Source organism: Loxodonta africana, chromosome 14, assembly GCF_030014295.1.
Source record: "Loxodonta africana isolate mLoxAfr1 chromosome 14, mLoxAfr1.hap2, whole genome shotgun sequence".
Classification (NCBI taxonomy): Eukaryota; Metazoa; Chordata; class Mammalia; order Proboscidea; family Elephantidae; genus Loxodonta; species Loxodonta africana.
In genome coordinates this window covers 41,028,787-41,050,360 of record NC_087355.1, presented here as the reverse complement: position 1 = coordinate 41,050,360, position 21,574 = coordinate 41,028,787, and positions in this window count along the sequence as shown.

Sequence of the window (21,574 nt, the reverse complement as noted above, 5' to 3'; positions counted from 1 at the left end):
ATCTCATGTGTTTCAGGGTAGAACTGCTCCATTGGGCTTACAATGGCTGTGAACTTTTGAAGTAGATTGCCAGCACTTTGTTCTGAGGAAACTCTTGGCGGATTCAAACCACCAACCTTTTGATCAGTAGCCAAGTGCTTAACTCTTTGCACCATGGAGGGGCTCCCTTTTACTTATGAGGTAATAGAGAAAGAGCATTATCACTTCATTTATTTACTGACTGAGTGCCTACTGTGTGTCAAACTTTGGAGGGTGAGGATAGAAAAATGATCAGGATGAATGTGAGCCCTGCTCCCCTGCACATATGAGACAACATCCAAGTGCTCTACTCAGAGGCTTATAGGGCACCTTCAGTGTTGGAGCACAGAGGAGGAGCACTCACCCTACCTGGGAAAAGGAAAGGCTTCCCTCACTGAGGAAGAGACTTCTAAGTTTAGAACTAAACGGTTTGTGATAATTTATTGGGAGAATATGAGGAAAGGGAAGGGTGGGAGAGGAGAAAGTGTTCCTGAGAAAGGGAACAGGAGCCAAGAGATGAAGGGAAGGGGAGAAGCAGAAGAGTATAGAGTGTGGAGTGGAGCAAGAAGGTAAGGTAAGCCAGATTGTGAGTGGCATTGTAGCAACTTATGGAGTTTAGGTTACTCTCAGGTGAATGAAAGTCAACAGACTCCAAACAGTGTAGTGACACTGAGATATTTATGTCTTAAGAAGGCCAGCCTTTACAATTACTGATCATTTTCATCAAAGATTCTATAGAAAAATCCTGATCCAAAGAGGGAAGAACGCAGAACAGAATTTCAAATTCTTGATGTAATCTAGACTTTATGCAGCCACTAAGTCAGAATGAATCCCTGAAACTATTGCCCCTGAGATAATCTTTAAACTTTAAACCAAAACTATCCCCTGAAATTTTCTTTGAACCAAAAAAGTTCATCTTAATAAGAAAATATGTCTGCCTTGAGCATTGTGCTCTTTTAAAGAATTATCTACGTGATATCAAATTGACAACAGCAACTTGAAAGGTTAGATGAGAAGCTTAGGGGGCAGTGAGTTTAAATCAATGGTGGTGGAACAATTTGGAGAAGGATGGTGAGAATGATTGCATACCTTGAAGAATGTTATCTATGTTACTAGATTATTGAAATGGTATATACCGGTTGCCATCGAGTTGATTTCTACTCATAGCGACCCTATAGGACAGAGTAGAACTGTTCGTAAAGTTTCCAAGGAGTAGCTGGTGGATTCGAACTGCCTGACCTTTTGGTTAGCAGACAAGCTCTTAACCAGTATGCCACCAGGGCTCCTGAAATGGTGAATGGCTACGTATATTTTCACCAAAAAAATATAAAATGATCAGCCTGACTGCAGGGTGCCACTCAGGAGACTACATTGTAATCAAAATATTCCCTAAGAGCTTTCCCAGCTATGATTTCCACCAACATGCCTCCAATGATTACGAGGACACGGCTTATTCCACAGTCAGTTGTTAATAGCCTGGCACCTTTACCTACCCTAAGACAAATTTGTATGGATGTCAACTAAACTAAATGAGTATCCTTATCCTCAGAGAAATTTTGACAGGCTGTTTAAGCATTTGTGCCAATCACTCCTTTACAGCTTCAACAGAAGCCTAAGTGGACTTTATAATCCAGCCCCATGCTGCCTCCCACTCCCCTCAATTGAATTCCCAATTATGGCTCATTCACACCACAACACCAAAATCAAAATCTTTTTACCCTGCCTCTCCACTGACTCATACATAAAAATTATTTCAACAGAGTTCTAGCCTTACAGGTGCCACCTGCATACTCTACAAAGACCTGAGACCACGCTGAGAGATGCTTTTCCCTGCAATGTCCACTGGTCAATGAGTGTTCCCATTTCAGGTTGTCCAGTAGTTAAGCCTTAATGAATAAAGCTGAGGCATTGGTACAGGGGTCTTGGGTGCAGATGAGGCTTAAAGCATTTTAATCTTTAAGATTTACTGGGTTTTTTTTTTTGTAAACTATTTAATTTTTAATTAATTCAGTTTAACATTCTGTATTATATTCTAGCCACCACTGTAACCCAATGGGGTCTCCTCTGGACCAGGGGCTTTAGAGCATTGTCTCACGGAAGCCAGGGCTCTATGGATACGCAACCTGTGCAGGTACACAGGGACCTCCACTGAGAAGGGTCCCATGCCTCTGGTTTAATGCTCTGCAGTAGCCTTCTTGAAATCCTTAAAACTTTTATCTTGAATTTGCTTTTTGTAAGTGAAGCCTGATGGGACAAGGGAGTATGCATGGGGGAATCTTGGAGCTTCAGCTCACATGTGGTCCCACCTCAGGTCACTTCCCACCTTCTTGGGATGGGCTCTGGGCCACATACTTCCCCCACCCCTTGCGCTGGGACACTGCCCAGCCTCCCTCTCCAGGCGCTGACCCAGCCACTGCTGCTGCTCTCCACCCCAAATGCAGCCTGGACACACATGCAAGGAGGAGCAGGCTTACGTGCACACCCTGCAGCGTCTGCGGGGAGGACAAGGCAGCAGCCGTTCCTACCTCAGGCTGCCGGTGCTACCCATGTTTGGTGGTTGGGTCTCGAGCCTCTGCCCACCCCATGCCCATTCAAGGTACCAAGCATGTCTTAGTGCAGAGGTTAAAATCCCTTGGGGGTCACCAGTTGGCTTCAGAGGCCCATGGGAAAGGGGGTTTCCAGGAGAGGGCATTTTTCCATGCCAGGGAGTATAACTTAACAAATCAAAAACACTGTGACCAGTGGAAAGAAAGACCAAGGAAGAGGGGAAAAATCTTCTATTTTTAGTACATATAACTGCACTTTTTTTCTGCTTTTTGAACAGAAGCCCAAAATTTTTACTTTGTAGTCCCACAAATTACATAGCCCGCTGTGTTTGACCCTGACTACAATTTTCCCAGGCTGACATTTAGGTGTCCATTTTGCCAATGAAAGGTTTAAGGCTCAAAGGTGAAAATACCAGAGTCACTGAGTTTGTAAATAGTGGGGCCAAGATTCAAACCCAGAGTTAGCTGGCTTCAAAGCCCAGCCTCTACTAGTCTCACATTTCTTTCTAGAGCCTGCCCTTCTAGATCTGCCAATGACCAACCTTAGCAATCAATGAACTCCCTTGAATGTGTTGAGGTATAACTTAGAGGCACCATTTGTGGGAATTGCATGCCTTAATCTCAGCTGGTGTGGAGGTGTTTCCATGCAAAGGGCTCAAATAGTAACAAAGAGGTCCTAAACCTTCCATTTTATTCTAATTAGTGACATATATTTTAATCTTCTTCCTCCCCCAAAAATAGAGTTTGGGATAAGAGATTTCAAGAGATCCTGCTAAATGTAAGCTTTCTTTTTGATCAGTAATCAAACAATATTTTACAGACTATTTCCTCCATTAAGGATAGGTGCTTGAAAGAGTACATTTGACTTTTTTTTGTTGTTTTTTTCCTTTTTTACTGAAGATGGTAATGCAATCTTTTGTAATTATTTATTAATTTATCTTTGTTCCAATATTCCAAAGATTCACTTCATAAAGTCAGAAATATACTTGCTTGGGTTCCCATAGTGTTTCAATAAATACCAACATCCTCTCCAAATATTTAACTTTAAAACCTCTACCTTCAGTTTGTTGTACTGTCATGGCTTATGTGTTGCTATGATACAGGAAGCTATGTCACTGGTATTTCAAATACCAGCAGAGTAATCCACGGTGAACAAGTTTCAGCAAAGCTTCCAGGCTAAGACAGACTAGCAAGAAAGGCCTGGTAACCCTACTTCTGAAAATTAGCCAATGAAAACCTTATGGATCACAATAGAATATTGTTTATACTAGAAAATGAGTCCCTTAGGTTGGAAGATATTCAAAGTACACAGTGGCCACAAAAATAAACTTGAGCATGCCAATGATCATGACTATGGTGCAAGTCTGGGTAACATTTTGTTCTGTTGTACATAAGATCACCATGAGCTGGTGTCAACCCGACAACAACTAACAACAATGACAAACTTCTAGGTGCACAAAGGAAACCTTGGTGGTGTAGTGGTTAAATGCTACAGCTGCTAATGAAAAGGTCAGCAGTTCAAGTCCGCCAGACGCTTCTTGGAAACTGTGGGGCAGTTGTACTCTGCCCTTTAGGGTCGCTATGAGTCAGAACTGGGTCGACGGCAGTGGGTTTGGTTTTTTTTAGGTGCACAAATCATATGTTTAAACAACAAAAACATCATCAAAATCAATGTTAAGCATTGCTCCCTCTACTTAACAAACCTCTAAAATTATCTCATAATTATAGGAAATTGACAAAAATCACCCTGCAAAGATATATGCAAATACCTCTTTAAAAAATAAACAAATTACCATATAGATAACACCTGGAAATTTAATAGTCATCTATATTTATGGGGCTGTCTCTTCTAAATTGAATAGCAAAGGAACTCTTGATAATTTAATAGACAGAAGTTTTACATCTTCATCAAGAATAAAAATTATCCAGGGACATCTAGCACAATTGGCATAACACAGTCTATGAAGAAAATGTTCGACATCCAACTGTGGTACGTAGCAGCTGGGGTCTTAAAAACCTGCAAATGGCCATCTAAGATACATCTCCAGGTCCCATCTCAGCTACAGCAAAGGACAATTGAGAAAACCAAAGACATAAGGTAAAGATTAGTCCAAAGGACTAATGGACCCCAACTACCAGCACTTGACCAGACCGAACCCAGAACAACTAGATGGTGCATACTCTGGCAGGGATCACAGTAGACGGTCCCAGATAGAGTGGGAGAAAAATGTAGAACAAAATCCAAATTCACACACACACAAAAAAGACCAGTCTAGCTGGTCTGACAGAGACTGTAGAAACTCCAAGAGTAAGGCCCTCAAATACCCTTTTAACTTAGTACTGAAGTCACTCCTGAGGTTCACCCTTCAGCCAAAGATTAGGCAGGCCTATATGGCCAACAAGAACACACGTGAAGAAAGTGCTTCGTAGTTCAATTCATATATAGGAGACTGCTGGACGCACCAGCCCAAAAGCAAAGGCTAGAAGGTAGTAAGGGACAGGAAAACTGGATGAATGGAAACAGGGAACCCAAGGTGGAGAAGAGGAGAATGTTTACGCATCACAGGGTTGGCAACCAATGTCACAAAACAATTTGTGTATTAACTGTTTAATGAGAATCTAATTTGCTCTGTAAACTTTCACCTAGAGCACAATAAAAAAGGGGGAAAAAATCCACAAAAGAAATCTGTTCCTAATAAAGTAAGAAAAAGAATAAAATGATCTTGGGAGACACAAAGGTGGTCTTATTGGTGGTTTCTCCTCAGAGGTCTTCAGTCTGTGATCAGGTGAGGACAGCTGAGCATCTTCTAAAGACATGAGTTCTTAAAAGGATCTCTTTAAAGTTCTGAACCAGGGATTACTCTCAATGGAAGCAGAACTGACACTGGTACTCCACACAAAGTTAGTTCAGCATAAAGTTATATGCAGCATAAAAGAAATTCTGAAATTCAACTATGTGAAATTTTGGCTTGAGGCAAAACTGTGAAGGGAAAGAATTTTTTTCTTTGTACCTTGCCAATTTTTCTTTCTTCCCTTCTCTGAACTCGATGACATTCCTCCTCTGCTTAAGGCCCCCAGTGTCCTTGTAGAATCCTGGAATCTCTAAGCAAGCCACGATGACTCCAGATAAGGGAGGTTGGCCCTGATCTTGGCAGGCTGTCCAAAGCATCATATACAACTTACCAAGCAATTAAACCCTGACACACACAAACCTAAAAATAGCAAATAGTATGGTTTGGGTATTTACTCATCCTCACAAATGAATAGATGCAAACCTTAGCCAGGTGGACCTATGTTCAGATTATCCTCCTCCTCCTCCTCTCTTTTACTTCTTTCTCATCCCTTTTCTTTCCTCCCTGTTTCTCTTCTCGCCCCTTTCTCCTTCTTCTCTTTCTCTCATGCTTCTCCAAGTCTCACACAGTTCACACCAGTCTTTATATTACCCTAGATATTTTTTAGTCTCTTAATATGCAGTTGCTCAGAGGCTAGACATGAGTAGAGTCATTATCAACTATTTTCTATTAGCTCTAACTACTTTTAATACAAATGTACTGCTGTACAATGCAATTCCTTTCCAAAAACTACAGTGCAAAAAAAATGCCTGACTGCCGATTATAGTGCCGTGAGTTTTCCCTTCATAGCACAGACCACAGTTTGTATTTGATTACTTTTGGTCTCCTCCACTAACTGTAAGCTCTATTTGGGCATGAAGAGCATGGCTTTGGCTCTCCCAGGGAGCTGCCTTGGAGCAGATGCTTGTACATATTATGCTCATGGAGGAATGGATGGGGATAGGTAGCCTCTCTCTGCTGAAGTGGGATAGCATTGAAGGACTTTAACAGAACTCCCCAGACCACCACCACCTTTACATTTCAAGGGAAAAGAATATCTTCAAAGTTGCCCAACCCTGGACAAAGTTCATTCACCCCTCCTCCCCTGAGGCAACTTGGACATGGTTTTCAACTGTTTCATGAATACTACTTTCAGGCCCCCCTTCCACTTCACAGTTTTGAATTCTAAACAGTTACCTTTCAAAGTTACAATATTTTTAACCCAAGAAGATGATCCTAAATGTAGATATTTTAGAACAGAGGAAACATTTTGAATATGGAACATTTTCAAAGCTCCTCAAATTCTACCCCACCTGTAGTTGCCTCCTTCCCACAAAACCTTTGGAGAGTTCTTATGAACCTGTGGTGGCACACTAAGATTTGTGAAAGGTGTGTGTCCTTTGGGAGAAACAAACTTTGCCTGAGTACTTACAAGGTGTTAATTATTTTATATATTTTATTTCTTTTATTCTCATGGTATCCTATAGGGAAGGTAATATTAACTACATTTTTAGATGAGGAACTTAAGTTTTAGAAGTTAAGTACTTGCCCAAACTTAGCAGCTAAGCAGGAGAACTTGGATTCAATCTTGACTTCATGTAATTCCCATACTTCCCATTTTTCATATCCAATTTTATGCCCTCCCAGGAAGAAAGGGAGAAGCCTAGCCTCCAGGTCCTGAAACCTGAAGGAAGCAAATAAACCATGTGCTCTTAGAAATTACTGTTTATAAGAGAGGATGAAAGTTCATCAAGAAATACAATATCCCAGAATGCCCTCCAACTGTCCAATAAACAGATACCTTTAAACTTTCATCTACACTATCCAGGGAGGCAGTGAATGAAGACAGAGACCAACTACAATAAATAGCAAAATCTCTCACTCATTACTGTGATTTTTTACCTAGCTTTCTCACTTTCCTCTAACCCTTTTCCTTAAGGCCTCAGTCTGTTACATTTCATATATGAGTTCAGACTTTCTGTTCCTTGGTGCTGAACACATTAAAACTCAGTAAATGTGAGCTAACAATAACAACCATAATCTTGTATCAGGGGAAATTTCTTTCTAGCCAGAGCTCATGATTGACTTACAACCTGACAGCTATGATAACCTCTGGCATTCTCATTTTCACTAGATTCTGAAAAGACTCTTTTCTCTCAACACGGTTAATATAGTATCTCCTTATTGGTGTGTACTTTGGTGACCCTTTCCTTCTTTAGCTGTGAGTTTAATTTAACTGTGAGTTTAATTTAGATGAAACACAGCATTTTCAGAAATATCTACCAATTAAATTTTTTTTTAATCAATGAACATAGTTTTGGATGGATTTAATCATCCCTGATTATGTGTGTACTATTTTTAACTGCAGGCTCTGAGACAATCCTTAGATAGGCTATGATCTTTTTTCAATGTTTTACAGAACCAGTTGTTCAAAAAATTGAGAAAACATTTTTTACAAAATTGTTGCATCCGTAAAAATTAGTGGTTAATTACAGCAAATATGAAAATGGGTTAAAAATAGAGCAGCCCTCTAATAACATAAATCAAATATAAAAAAGTTTTTTTCTAATTAGAAATAGGTCAATTTTTAATATCAAGGATCTTCATTATTACCTTATTGGAATATTAAAGGTAAAGGCTCAGTTCTTAATTATGCGGTTTTTGGTTTTTTTTCCCCTTCTGTTTTCCAGCTGCACCACGAGCTGAAAGTCTGAGTGAAAACAGGAAGCCCAGTAAGCACTGGTAGTGCTTAGGGAAATCAGTGCACGGATCCAATTTTCATTCCCATCTATGCACCACCATCTCTATAGAACTCCTATCTGAAGAAAGAAGTGAAAGGTTCGTGTTTACAGACACAAGACGAAAGGGGCAAGATGAGTATGTCCACTGAAGCCGTAGAGCTTTCTTCAGTTCTGTAAAGTCAGAATCCAAACACAAACAGTTCAGTAGGTAGGGTCTCGTTTCACACGTACGGTGGAGTTCACTAGCATTATCTTCAATTTCAGCTTTGGTAAGAATTTGTTAAGATCCCATTGTATATTTTCATCACTGTGTGTATATATATATATATATATATGTCATTTTATCCCAAGTAATAAATCAACATGTACCTTTTAATCCAATAAAAGAACTTTCTCTACTTTGAGTGTTCAGTATTATGCTTCTAATTTTTCAAATTTTTACACTTTCTATGGAACAGTTACAGTTTGGCTTAATTATAGGAAAGGGACAAGGGGAATGGAGAGAAGATAAATGGCTAACACAAAAAATAGAGTTAATGAGGGTGAGTGACTTAACAGTAACCATGACTCATTTACCAGTGGCAGCTCAGTTCAATAGCCAAGGTTCACCTCCATGCTATCTTCTGATGCAGAAGGATGGGGAACTAGAACACTACTGGAGAAATTTGGAGAAAAGATCCTGAGTACATGTGCAGAAATTGACGACTGGAAAAAACCTGGTTTCCTAAAATACACCAGAGAATCCCCACAAAAGAAGAAGGATGAGGATAAAGGAGAGGAGGGGAAGAAGAAGAAGAAGAAGCTGTTTATATTCACTAAACCGCTTTTCTTCTTGTTTTGATAACTTTTCATCCATGCCGTTTCCCTGGGGCTCAATTCCTGAAGACTTACTGGTATTCCAGCTTAGCCTTAACCACTCAGAAAACCTCTCTGTTCTCTCCTAGTACATCTCTTCTGAGTCAGGCTATTATCTCTGCTTGTGGGTATCAATGTGCACTTAGCTCATCTAATTAAATGGAATACGGCTGTGGACCAAAAAGGGTGGGCTGAGAAGGCTTCACCCTCATTTCTCAGGTGATGTACATCCATTGTGGAATAGTAAGGACAATGTCACAGTGCTACAAAGAACTCTATAGATGCCATGGTTATTACTGTTACAAAAGATAATGATAAAGTTAATATTAACAGTAGAAATTACTATGGTGGGAATTTCAGGCTAGGGTGAAGGTAAAAGTAATGCCTTAGAAGGCTGTAGGACTTGGAAGATGATAGTTGAAGGCAGACAGAACCCAGCATGGAAGCAATCATTTACTCTTTTATTGACAAAATATTTCTTATTCTTTAAAAACCACTAATGTATTCCAGTCCTCTAGCTGGGATATAATTAATCTATCTCCCTTTAAGTAAACTCACCTTAAGCACACATTCCAAGGACATGTATGTCTGTTAATATGTATGCTTTCTTATTTGTATATACACTAAATTCTGTATTTAGAACAAAGACACAGATGAAAATAGTTGCATCGAGTGAGGGAAAGTTCTGGGAAGCATGAAGAAAGGAAAGCTGCCTGCTCCTTCCATTTCCAAAGCAGTTAGAAAGTGGGTTGACTAACAAAATACTTACATATGTATCCCAGTGGTAAGTATAGGATAGCCTGTCATGGGAAAATAGACAAAAATGAGGGAGCCTGTGGGAACGTGACTTACAGACTGAGTACGACTCCTTTGTCACCAATCCCTATAGTTCCTATGTCCTCAGTGACATGTGGACTCTGGCTTCCAGTTCCTACAGTGGGAAGAGAAATGAAGTTTTCAACATGGGAAGTCAATGAACCAGGGTTCAAAAATGTGATTTTAAACTCGTCTCCTTTCCCAAGTCTATGGCAGCTGCCTTCTTCAACCTTAATACTTGGATCTTGTGTATGATTATTCTCCGTGGAGACTGGACCTGAGAGGAATATTCTATCGTAAGATAGATTTTAATGTTTATAGCCTATGTAGAGGCAACAATGCTAAGCCTCAACTCATAGAATGATTTAGAGAGATGTGGTCCATTTTGACAGCTAGAACATAGCTGGGGCACCTGAGAACCTGCGTAGATGCCACCATGGAGCTTCTGGGTGACAAAGGCAAGTCATGTTCCTTGACTGTGCTTCCATTCATGGCTGAAATGATATATTTACTTACTTCACAAAGGGTCGTACTTGGTTAAGTTTTTGTATATAGGATATGAAAAAAAGAGACAGGTGCTTAAACAGAAAGATCTTTTCTTTCTTAATAAACTATTCTTATGATGTTTTTCTATAATTTGGCATTTGAAAACAGTTACAATTTTAAGAGTTGTAACCTACTAAAATGTGGTATTAATGGATGTTATAGATACACTTCTGAAGCTCTCGAATTAAAAAAGACTTTCTTTCTTAGATTTAAACTGCAATTCTGAGTGGAGGCTGGGAGGGAGACATTGCTTGTGATTAAACAAAGTTTCTGACCTTTGAGTATCTCATTGAAATACTTCTTTGGCCATCTGTCAGTTGAGTCTGGTGTGCAATTATCTCATTGGTTTTGTTAAAAGTAAAAGAAGTCCAGGTCAGACACGGTAAGGCAGGAACGTGCAGATTACAGTTCAACAGTTTTGGGGGGATGAGGTGAGGAAGGGCTAGTCTAATGTTGGACATGGTAAAACAAGCTCTTGCTTGCTTTATATTGACTTGTTAGGAACGCAGGTTGTTCTGCTGGGCAAAAAGGCACCATGGCTTATAACTGAGTGCATCATTGATTACAGTGCCTGCAGGTAAGGGATCTTCACAAACATACTGATATCCTGCCAGGCAACTCAATCACACAGGTTTGTCTGGGGCCAAAAGGAACAACCAATCAAAACCCAGCGTGACCCCTAGATGGCACCATCGTGTAGAAGGGTGTAGTCAACATGTGTCCTGGGCTCTTAATGCTGCAGTTTCTGACAACACCAAAGACACTGCGGTGTCATCTGTCCGGATACGAAAATAGCACTGGTATGTTTCCAACACCAGTCACGGCAAGTTTCAAACACTACATCCATGTGAAGATTATCCTTCTGCTTCGGAGTATCTTTCCTATAAGAAATAGAAAACGAGGTCATGTAGGTCCAGTTCTTGCACTTTCTGAAGCAGGCTTTCAGTCCTCCCATCCACTTCCCGTTCTCCTTCCAGAAGGCAATTTGGGCTGTCACGAAGCACTGTGGCTCATAGCATACTTAAAAGATGTGCACCCACCCTGAGGCCAAGATAGATAGAGGCCTGGTCCAGCCATATAAAGTCTACCTGAATTTAAACTAACTGCAGAATGAGGAAGAAATCAACGAGATTTCATGTGTGAATTCTGTGATGGTTTTAAACGTGTTACCTACATCACCTGTCTTTTCTCATTTAGAGGAGCCCCGGTAGCCCAGCAGTTACGCACTCAGCTACTAACTGACAAGTTGTCATTTCGAACCCACCAGCCATTCCACAGGAGAAAGATGTGGCAGTCTGCTGCTGTAAATATTTACAGCCTTGGAAACTCTATGGAGCACTTCTACTCTCTTCTATGGGGTCGCTATGAATGAGCATTGACTCGACAAAGACAGGTTTGGTTTTGGTTTAAGCATAAGGCTAAGAACTCTTTTGGTACCATTTTTCATGTCCTTAAGATTCAATTCAATGGGGAGAATGCTGACACTGCAGGGATTGCAACCAATATCACCAAACAATTTATGTAAGGATTATTGAGTGGGAAACTAATTTACTATGTAAACTTTCACCTGAAGCACAATAAAATGATTAAAAAAAAACTGCAATAAGATACAACCTCACCCTTATTAGAACAGCAATGATCAAAAAAATGAAAAACACCAGGTGTTGACAAGGTTATAGATAGAGTGGGAACCTCGTCCATGCTGGTGGGACTGTAAAATGGTACAACCATTGTGGAAAACAGTTTGGCGGTTCCTCAAAATACTGAGCATAGAACTACATATTACCCAGCAATCCCAAACCTAGGTAGAGAAGAAAAATATTTTAAAAAAAGAGAAAAGATTCAATTATTTTCATTCAATCATTTAATTAAAAAAAAAAAAAAAAAAAAACTTTCGTGCCCTTGTGTTGTACCAGGTACAACCTTGAGGGAGGCCAGCCTTCACTTATTCATTCAAGAGCTATTTATACTTACTTTGTGCTATTCACGGTGCATGGGAGATACAGTTAACAAAAATCTCTGCTTTCTAGGGTATTTATTCCAATGGGAGTGGGGCAATAGATAATAATCACGATAAATAAGTAAAAATATAGTATGTTAAATGGTGATGAAGAATAATAAAGCAAGAAAAGGAAGTAGAGAACTTGGGGTAGGGTTGAAAATGTGATAGGATAGTCAGACAAAGTCTCAATACAAAGATGATATTAGAGAAAGATCAGAAGCAGGTGAAGACCAGAACCATGTGACCAGCTAAGGGAAAAGTATTCCAGGCAAAGAGAATAACCGGTGCAGTTAGATGGTGCTAGTGGCTCACGCAGAATATTAGCAGTGGAGTTAGTGAGAAGTGGTCAGATTCTGGGTATATTTTGTAGGTAACTGCAGTAAGATCTCCTGAGGTAGTGAATGAATGTGTGATGTGAGGGAAAAAAAGAGATAGTAAAGATGACTCCAAGTGTTTTCTTGTTTGTTTGTTTCCCTGAACAACTGGAAAATGGAGTTGCCATTAATGGAGGTGGAGAAGGCTGCAGGTTGGGATACTGAGTTTGAGATATCTGATAGACATTCATGTAAAAATATTGAGTGGTCAGTTGGTTATATGAGTCTGGAGATGGAAAGAGATATTTAAGCTGAAATTATAATCTTTCAAGTCATATTTTAACAAAGGTAATTTAAAACCACGAGACTAAATGATATCACTAAGGAAGTGATTGCATATAGAAAAGAAAGGGGATTTAAGCCAGGAAAGGAGTAGGAGATGCCATCAAAGGGATAAGGGACAGTAAAAAGCGGTTATCAGTGGTGGACTAAATGTTATACTTTGGGCATCATATAAAATGAACTACTGAGCTTGGAGGTATGGTAAAAGAAAGTGGGATGCATGCAATTGGATTATAGAGAAGTTGCAATTATCGGTAATGACAAATCTTGGATACGACTTTGAAAGTGAGTGGATGTAGTCGTCATTACCAAAGGTAGTTAAGACTGTGGAAGGGCTGGTTTTGGGAGAAGATGATCAGGAGTTTTATTTTAGACACATTAATGTTAAGATCATCACTCAATCTATTAGAGCCCCCAGCAATGATACAAACAGAGACTTCAGGGAGAAGTTATAAATTTGGGAGTAGCCAGCATGTAGATAGTATATAAGCTGTGATACTGGGCGAATTTGTATAATCTTAATACCTACACCCCCATTACCCACATAGCATACCTCTAAGCTCAGTAGTTCACTCTATGTGGTGCCTAAAGTATAATAGTACTCCACACAGAGCCCTGGTGGCACAGTGTTTAAGAGCTCCTCTGTTAACCAAAAAGTTGGCGGTTTGAGCCCACCAGCCCCTCCTTGGAACCCTCTGAGGTCTCTATGAGTTGGAATTGACTCGACTACGATGGGTTTGGTTTTTCTGGATTATTTACGTGAGGAGCCCTGGTGGCCCCGTCGTTAAGTGCTCAGCTGCTAATTGAAAGGTCAGTGGTTTGAACCCACCAGCTGCTCCACAGGAGAAGGATGTGGCAGTCTGCTTGGAAACCCTATGGGGCAGTTCTACTCTGTCCTATAGGGTCACTAAGAGTCGGAATTCAACTTGGGTTTTTTTGGGTATTACATAGTATGGGGCTTTGAGTAGCCTTAGGGCCAGAGTACCTGAGCTCAAATCCTGACTCCATCCCTTCCTTCCTGTAAAACCTTAGACAAGTTCTGAAACTCTTTGTGACGCAATGAGACAGTAACTTAGTGGGTTATGTGAGGATAAAATAAGGTAATCCATGTAAAGCACTTAGTACATGACATGACATGACCTTGAGTGAGCGCTTTACAAATATTAAAGGAGTGCTGGCTGGCACAAATGGTTAAGTGCTCTAGTAACCAGAAGTTCGGCAGTTTGACCCACCCAGAGGCACCTTAGAAGAAAAGTCTAGCAGTCTGCTTTCAGAAGGTCACAGCCTTGAAAATCCTATGGAGCAATTAGTTCTACTCTGCAACACATAGGGTCACCAGGAGTTGACTTTAGATGATATAATTATGACCAAGATGTGAACGTGACTCAGGGTCATATAGAATAAGACCACTGCTCTTGTGGAAATGTTTTAACAAAGGAGATTCATTTTGAGTCGGGTCTCGAAGAGTGATCAGGAGTTTTCTAGAAGGTGATATCTGAAGGAAATGGAAGGGGTGGGATAAGAAGAAACAGGCAGAGAAAATAGCAAGTTCCAGCTTTTAGAACATGGTAAGGAAAGGCCTGGAGTCCACAGTACAGACCTAAATTAATCTGTGTCTAGTACACCTGAGCATACCTCCCCTCAAGGGATTAAGCTCCTTCTCTGGACAAACAGGTAGCTTCCTTGAAATGAGACACTTTGGAATGAGGTTTCAGTAATCTGAAAAGGAGCTTAAACCTAGCTCTCTTATTAATATTACAAACTGGATATTTTATCTTCAGATTGTGATGCTGCTTTTGTCGCTTTCAAAATGTTTAAATATGTATTTTATTCTACAGCATTTAATAGTACAACCCTCAGGTTATAAAACTGATTTAAATACCAGAAAGTGGAATTCTGGGCCATCTGTACATCAAAATCAGAATTACTAAAATGACCTATTTTTCACGTCCGAGCTCATTAATGGAAGAGATTTTGCATGAATATTACAATATGCCTGTCTCTTTGGTACTTATTGACATTTAATGAATAAAGGAAATTGAACTTTTTAATTGTGAGACTCCGGAGGCTACTGGGCATGAAAGTGTATCTAAAGTGTTCATTTACTTATATTTCTCCATGAGCCAGAGATGTGAGCTCAAAATAAAACCTCTGGGACAGAAAAAAAAATGTTGCCATTGCAAAAGGCTTCTTCCTGTCACTTCAGTAGCCTCAGTCATAAAGTGCTTAAAAGGGGCTTTCAGCAACTCCCCGGTTGGCAGTGAAAGCTAAGCATTTTTGGAGAGTGTTTTTTGTTTTTTTTTTTTTACAACGCTTATCACTAAAACGAGCATGTGATAAACAGAGAAGTGGTTATCACCCAAGGATGAGAGACTGACCTAGCAATAAGTCAGATTTGGACTTGCCATATTTTCACAAATAATGTGCCCATATAAATAACACACCCACACATAAAATGCACAGCGTAGCTCGCTTACAAAAATAGCAAGGAGGGATTGCGCAGGTGGCACAAAAAAACATATAACACACGTGTTATTTGCATAAAAATATTGTGTACAAAGATACTATAAGAAACGAATTCTAAAAGGTCTTCTTTTGCCTCAGGCACCTCCTTTCCTCACTGGGCTTGAGGTTATTGCAGGCAAATGGTGGAGTCAAACACAAAACTGCTAACAACCATTGGCTTTGTAGCTGAAGCTGGGGATTAGAAGGACACTGATAGCACAGATGATGGCCCTGTAACTATTGATGGTGGGATCCGAGGATGAGAGAATAGGTTGAGGAGAAAGGATGGTTCTGTGGCAGGACAACACCTGGAAGTGCACACCTAAGTGAAGAGCCTGAGTCACTGGGGAGATGTGACAGCCCAGAGTACCTAACAGGATCATGTCCCAACTCTGTGGTGTTAACTGGGGCAACTCAGGCTGAACAATCAGCTCTGGGCATGGTGACTGACCTTAGTGTGGACTGTTTTTCCATTCATAAAATGGAAGTGGTAAAATCCACCTGACCTATGTTCCAGGGAACATTGTGGGGATAAATGAGCTGATATACGAAATTGTAAACTTGGAGCCTTTCTCGGGAAGTATGCTACATGAATTCAAGGAATGAATATAGTTAATTATTATTGCAAATTGAGTTAGTTACCAAAAAGATTACAATCATTTTGCAGTTAATCTTTATCTTGTGTAAAACACCAAGAAGGTCTCTTGTTTTCTAAGGTTAAAAAATGACCTACAGCCCACAAGATGTACTTTTTTATTACTGTGCATTAAAAGAACCTAAGAAAAACATTTATATGCGTGAGTTATCAAATAAATAAGTTATATGCAAATGTTTTATAAGCTAAAAAGTACCCTGCACAAATAAGATATTATTGTTTGATACTATTTTAATAATGCATCTTGCATCTGAAACATTTTTTGAGGCCTTTATAAAAGCAAACTTTGAACACTCAAAACCCGGCTACTGTATACACACGACCACACGGGTCATCAAGAGTCAGAATTGACTCAATAGCAACTAACAACAACAAGCATGTCTATTAAAGAAGTTATATAAAATTGGACAAAAGTTTGTGTTTTTCAAAATTCAAATGTGGAAGAATATATTTTTAAAACATAGATTTAAACAAATAAAATTTTAATCTGTTCTTTGTGTTTTATTTCATGAATGATTATAAGAGTTCTAGGCCTTGATTCTAAATATATTTCATTTGCCAGCAAAGTTCATTCATAACCTGAGGTCACTGGCAATGAAACATCTGACTTTAAGCTGCCATCTCCTATCATCACGATATAAAGGAAATCTCCATTTCCTTCAGCCCGTTTAATCCAGGCAAAGTTGAAAATTCAGAAACAAGCCAAGAAAATGGCAATAGAATAAACTTTCAGGCATCTCAGAAACTACTTGATTTTAATAGGCTGTGAAAGTCATTCCAAGTCCTTGAGTAAGTTATCCTGACTATGCTTTGAAGGTGTGCTCACAAGCCAATAATCCAGAGATCATGAGTCTTTGTTGCCAAGTCACTCTACCAGTTAGGCCAAAGTTATTTGCTTGCAGGCTCCTAGGTAAACCTCCCTGCAGCCTAAAAGCTTTCCTGAAATGCAAAAATCTTGGCAGTGCCACAAGGTGAAGTTCCCAAAGTCAAAGAAGCAAAAACAATGAAAAGGACAAGCTCGTAATTGGGAACACATGTGACTTGGGTATATTGTGTTAGATTGGATGATTTCCATAAAATCACCAAAAGAAAATTCTAGGGAGCTAGGAAGCTTCCCAGTCAGGAGGCTGCTGCTACAGTCACCCACCTATAAAAACCACTAGAGTGCTTGTATAGGTTAGCCCACAGGTCACTGAGCAAACGCTCAGATGTTTTGGTCAAGCCCAACACTGATGACCTCTTGGAAGAAATCAAGGCTTGGTATTTCCGCCTCAAAGCCCAGTCATCCACCCAGAATGTTGTGGCAGCCTCCACTGACACCACTGATCCAAATGGGTGCTGGTTTTCCTCCAGCAGCACTATCTGAAGGATCAGCTGCAAAGTTCTGAACAGGAATGAGCTCCAGTTTCATTCTGACATAGCACCCTGCCTTCAGGAGGTTAATGTTCAAACGCATGAAAGACCTGAAAGATCTCCAGGGACTCATATTCCACAGTTTTCCTTATAGGTCCATTACGATATTATTTCTAAGTGAAAACCATCTGCTCCTTAAAGTCTATTCTTCCTTTTTTTTTTGCCACTGAGAAGGAAAACTGTTTAGAATTTTTTTTTAATTAAAAGTCTTTATATATTAAAAACTAACCTCTCACCCTTCTCTTGCCTTTGCAAAATAAAATAGAACAAAACAAAGCGAATAAATTAAAAACGAATTACTTAGACCTTTCTTATGGGACCTAGGTTCCATCCCTCTAAGCCTCCTCAAAAAAAAAAAAAAGGAAAAGGTTCTACAATCAAATGTTTTTGACACACAGTTTGATACTCTAACCCTTTCTAGGAAACTCTTGGTACATATTAGCAAACTAAAGGCTCTATGAAGATCAGCAAGGCATACAGCAATTTCTGTGCAAATGTAAAACACTAATAGAAAAACAGCAAATAAGCCCTCAAAACATATATCCTAATAATGGTTCTTTAATAGCATAATTGTGTCAGTTAATATATAAAGAATAGTGAAACAGGCATGGGGGTTATCAGACTGGTAAAGCAGTATGCCAGGATACAGTCTCTGCTTTCGAAATGGGAGATTTCGGAATCAAACGGCCCAGACTCTTGACAATCTTTTGTGTATTCTGTATCTTTCTCTCGTGCAGTTTGCGAACTTGGTAACACTGTACAAAGGCTTTTCTAGAAGCAGGAACATCCATTTATTCTTTCAAAATTGACTTTTCCTAAGACATAGTTCTGATTTCAGCATGGTAGCTGTCATTTCTTACGTACAACTTTATCCACACGTGGCACTAGGCTTGGTGCTTCAAAACTATGAAACCAGTGTATTCCCCCCCGCCCCCATAAATTGGGTTCTTCTGAGCTGTTCTGACATTTTAGCACGATGGAATGAAGAAGGTAAATGCCATCTCACAAACAGGAGGGTACGATGTCTTGAAAGTTTCATAAAAAAGCAAGAGGAGAAGGTGGAAAGCTTACTTTACCACAGTCCCATTTCTGCCTCCCAACCACTAAAAAAAAGCTATTGCCATCAAGTTGATTCTGACTCCAAGCAAACCTAAGGACAGAGTATAACTGCTCCATAGAGTTCCCAAGGAGCACCTAGTGGATTTGAACTGCTGACTCTTTGGTCAGCAGCCATAATACTTAACCACTACACCAGCAGGGTTTCTGCCTCTCAACCACCAAACAAAAAAAAACAAACCGAGTGCTGTTGAGTTGATTCTGACTCATAGCAACCCTATAGGACAGAGTAGGACTGCCCCCATAGAGTTTCCAAGGAGCACCTGGCAGATTCAAATTGCCAACCCTTTGGTTAGCAGCTGTAGCACTTAACCACTACTCCACCAGAGTTTCCGACCACACTTGATTCTAATTCCTACAGAAGGAAAAGAGAGAGGGAAGCAAGTTTTGAGACTGATGGTCCCACTGCTCCAGCTTTGAGAGAGAAGAGGTGTGGTTGGGGCATGGAGAGTGAAATCAGAGGGATTTGAAGCCTCTGAAAGAAACTGCCTCACAGGGTGTGGGTACAATAACCTGAGTTCAAGCCCGGGCCACCACTTATTAGCTGTCCACAATCTCTGAGTGTTTACTCTTTCAGCTTATTATATTGAGACTCAGTTTACTATAAAATGGGAGTAATCATTTGTCTTCAAAATTAACTGACAATTACTTGACCTTTTGGAACTTCTCAAAAAATTAACTGGAAACAGAGCACACAGATTGGGTTTGTGAAGCCAAAGATTTTAGAATGTCTCTCAGATTCCTTGCCATGTGTTAAACTGGCTAATCAATGTTGCCTTTTGATGGACATGAGTTAACATTTTAGAAAGGCAGTATTATATATATGTTTTTCTCTTTTTCCATGTACATAAAACCAAACCAAATCCATTGCCGTCGAGCCGATTCCCTATGGCTTCCTTTAAATAACTTGTAATTTGTCAGACTAATGTAGATAACTTTGAGCATTAATGATTTAGTTGGATTCTTTTTCACCCGTAGGGAAAGAAATATGTCCTTACTCAAAATCTTTGTGGACTATAGATATATGTTTTAAAGCATCATCTGTCCCAGCCTGAATTTTGGTTTTTTACTGGCAAATAAAATTCAGGATGTTTGGAGCTTCCAAAATGCCTAAATGCATTTAGAATTTACTTCACATTTATCTTTCATGAGAAGCAACACATAGGTATTCTCCAGGAACCCTGATGCTGATGGAAAACTTGAGGTCACAGACTAAGACTGTGAAGATAGAAGGAAGGGAACTTAACCTTCAAGGTTCCAGACAAAAACACAGAGTGGGGACTGTCTGGTCTTTAGTTAAGGCTGAAAAAAACTGTTCTCGTAGCTATTCCATCTGGAAAGAGCCTCATTGTCCTTTTCCCCTGAGCCTCCTTTCCCCACCTTCTTTGAGGACATCCTCATTCAGTTGGCTTTTTTGTTCTTTGCAAGTGCTATTTCCTTTATTCAACCAACAATATATAATTGGCTATCACTCACTCAGGGTCCCCAAGGAGAAGATTCACATGGCCATTGAAGAAAGATACCAACGGAAATTCATACATTTTTATAGAAAATATTTCCAATTACTATATTCCTGAGTTCTAGGGGGGACAAAAAAGCCTTTAGGTTCTTATAACCATTAGTTGAACAGGCATTTTTTGCATCACCTTCATTGGCTAACACAATATACATGCTTTCTTATGGAGAATGTGCAGAAAATTTTGTGTTCTAAGACATCATGAAGGAAAACAAGATATAGCGCCACAGAGCATTTTCCTTAGGGGGATTGAATCTCTGATGCCCCATGCCTGTTTAAGTCAATATGGCCTCTAATTAGGCAATATTGAGATTCTTCTGTACCCCTTACTATACTACTATTTTGTTGCCATAAATAGGATGCTATTTTAAAGTTATCTATTATTCCATTTTTATAATTCACCTAAAATGCTGTTTCCTAACTCTAAGACTTAAAAAGACCTCATTAAACTGTTGAAAAACAAAGATGTCACCCTGAAGACTAAGGTGCACCTGAACCTATCCATGGTGTTTTCAATTGTATAATATGCATATGAAAGCTGGATGATGAATAAGGAAGACTGAAGAAGAATTGACACCTTTGAATTGTGGTGTTGGCAAAGAATATTGAATATACCATGGATTTCCAAGAGAACAAGCAAATCTGTCTTGGAATAAGTACAACTGGAATGCTCCTTAGAAGCAGGGATGGCAAAACTGTGTCTCACATACTGTGGACATGATATCAGGAGGGATCAGTCCCTCCACAAGATCGATTGACACAGTGGCTACAACAATGGGCTCAAGCATAACAGTAATTGTGAGGATGGTGCAGGGCTGGGCAGTGTTCTCTTGTACACAGGGTCGCTATGAGTAGGAACCAACTCAACAGCACCTAACAACAACAACACTTAAAAAACTATTATTTCCCTTATAAAAAAAAAAAAAAATTTATGGGTTGATATTTTAATAAACACTTTTTATTTGAATTTATTCCCTGTAGCTATTTATTATGATTTTTTTAAAATGTAAACTAGAAAGAAAAAAATTAATTGCCTCATTTTTACCACAATAAATTCTTCCATTGTATTCATATAACAGTTGGGTAAAATTAATCCTCTAAGCTTACCAGCAGCTTATTTGATTTGGGGTTTAATAGCATAGTCCCTGGAAGCGCATAGGATTTTTTGAAATCTTGGGTGCAAAAACTCTGAGGGATAATCAAATATTGCTCCAAGTACAATACTAATTTTCATTTACTTCTTAATAGAATGCAGACTGACAGTTGTTTAACAGCAGGGTGTTTTGCTAATTATGATCAAGCAATGATCTTCAGCTCAGGGAGTTAACTAAGGAATATTCAGATCTCATTGCAGATTG